Here is a 2864-nt window from a genome sequence, read left to right as displayed (position 1 = left end):
ACTTTGGTTGTACTACTCTAGTCACACAAGTGCTTGGCTTCAAAACCAATGCAACTCATATTATGCAAATTAACTGTAGTTACAAGAGTAAAGTTTATTCCAATACAAGTTGTATTACATGTTGATAAAATTTCTAAGATTTCTAACCATCCTGAAGAGGTGTAGTGGGTTCTAGGTCTTTGTCTTCATCTAATTCCTCTATATATCCAAAAGCTGCACGTGTGTGGCTTCATTTTCTTGGAAGCTCAATATCTTTTGGACTTAAGGGCAGCCTGCTTGGATGTGCCCTAGCTCATTGCAATGGAAGCATCGACGGGCGGTTGGGACATCTCCTATGGATGGGCCCTATCTCTCCGCACGTGTGGCATATCTTGTCCTGATCTCGCGAATCCTCTTTGTCACAATTTCTTGATTTAAATTCTTGGATGATTGGCTTCGCTCGAAGTAATGCATCTTGCAAGTCGGTTGGACGCATTGCTTCAAGATGGTGGTTCAAAAAGGAGTGTTCACGCCATGGCAAAACTTGGATACTTGAAGTGCAATTTCCATAGCTAGTGCATATTTTAATTGGGTTACAAACTTTGAGTAGTAAGCTTCCAAGGTTAATTCCACTTGCTTGAGCTTGAAGAATTCATTCCTTCTCAAAGTCTGGTAGGTTGGCGGAAGGTATCTTCTGTGTACATCATCTTTCAGCTGAGCCCAAGTAACAGTAGCTTCAGAAATACCTTGATCTTTGCACCATTTCTTCCATCATATTTGAGCCTAGCCAACTAACTTAACTTTGCCTATCATTGCTTGATTGGCAAAAGTAGTTCCGCGGTAGAGAAATAGTCATTCATTGACTCAATCCATATCTCTGCCTCTGTTGCGACATCTATCCCTTCCCCACCAATCTCAGGTATCTTAATTTGCTTGAGAAGGAATTTCTTCTCTTGCATGTCAATATTCTTGGGTGCAAAATTTTCTTGACAATCAAGCCATACCACTTAGGTTACTTTGTTTAGGATATGCCTACGATCCATACATTAATTAGTCACACATCATTACAAAGTTTCACTCTGATACCAACTATAATCTGCCCATCCATTGATTGTCCAGGCATGTTTTTTGTGGTCTGAAATCTAAATGTAACCACTTAGCACTCCTCTGATACCAACTATAACGTGCTAGCCAATCAACTGTCCATGTACGTTTTTAGTGCCAAGGCAGATCCATGCCGCACTTGATTCAAGGAGAATGGGAAACAAGAGAGATGCGCCGCTCAATTTTTCTACCCATAGGGTATAGTCCCATTCCAGTTCCCTAAAACAGCATGAATCAGGGTTCTAACCTAACACTAACTAAGGGTTGGGGTCATTGGTAAAACCTTGTGAGAAGCCTCCTAGTTCTCTAGGACCACCTTCCGATAGGACAGACCTGTCGGGGGTTTCGTACACCTGCTTCCCTCAGTGGGCGTTCTTTACTTATCTAATTAGGTCCTATCACATTTCTCTGTGACATTTAAAATCAGTTTCCTTAATTAACCCTTTTAGGGAACAAGGTTCATTCACTTAATTTATAGCCCCAACACAAAAATAAAAAAAGCAGTCCTTTTGTCAAGCAAGTTCCTTAACTTATCTTCAAGTTAATCTTTGCCTCCTGCCCATATAGGAGAAATTATATGTCCCTTTTTCCATGCAGAAGTACTCGGTGGTCCAAATCACATGGCACCATAATTTCCATCCTTTATTTAGAATAGGATCTTCCAACGCCATAGACATTGGGGCTCACAACAGTCTTCAACTCCATTTTGGACTAGGAAAGGGGTGTCCAGAGCTCCACCTGACCCACAAGCGGCCTAGGAGTGAAACACCATTTCCATGGTTGGCCTTTTCACCACTCTACCTTCGGCCCATGAATCGAGTACTGCCCTTCTCGAGTTAATCTACAATGTGATCTTGGAGGTGATCCACCCGTGCAAAATATCATTTCCTTAATTAAATCATTTAAGATTTGAGCACAATCAAGGCAATTAGCCCTAATATCATCTTTCAGAAAACATTACTTTATTCCCATGGCAACTTGTCATCACAAACCTCTGCCATGCATTTACCATCAATTCACAAGCATTTGGAATAATCATCCAAATGACAATCCAAAAATCATATGAATGTAAAAGCATTTAGGATGTTGTTAGATCAACCAAAAATACCAATTGTATTTTTTCAAACAATGCAAGAATAGTCGCGATAACATTTCCATCCGCCACTTAGGAGTAGATGTGTTTACCATACATGGATGAGTGCAATTTTCTTTTTCATAGTTTTAACTCTTGCACTTGAATATGCATCCTACAATTATAAAGATGGAATTTATCCCTTTCAATGACCTATTCTCATGTGGCATAGTGTGGGACCTAATGTATCTCATGCAAGAATCAAAGCAAGCAACTAACAATTGGGAAATGTATTACTTATATCTGATACTGTAGTTGTATTGATAGTGATACCCTTGCCCGAAGCTTCATTGCTAGTTGTGGGATTGCCATCGACACACGACATACTTCTCTTGGGGGCCATCGTCCACAAGTAGATTCAAGAGATAAATAAGGAAGATTGAATTTGAGATGGGAGAGTGTAAGAGAAGATGGCTTAGTCGAAGACAGAGATAGGGGGAATTGAGCTAACTCTCTCCCTCGCAGCCTCTGAGTAACTTCTCTCTCTCTCTCTCTCTCTCTCTCTCTCTCTCTCTCTCTCAAACTCCTTCTCGTAGCCTCTCGAGGTCTCCTTGTGCTTTCTTGTGCCTCCTATGTCTTATATTTATAGCTAAACAAGAGAAGAAAGGTTGTGACTGAGAAGAAGAGCTCTTTGTGGAGGGGAACTTGG

The sequence above is a fragment of the Lygodium microphyllum genome, chromosome 8 (assembly GCF_053477565.2).
Source record: "Lygodium microphyllum isolate KBCC chromosome 8, Lygodium_microphyllum_v1.1.10, whole genome shotgun sequence".
NCBI lineage: Eukaryota > Viridiplantae > Streptophyta > Polypodiopsida > Schizaeales > Lygodiaceae > Lygodium > Lygodium microphyllum.
This window is presented reverse-complemented; position numbering follows the sequence as displayed.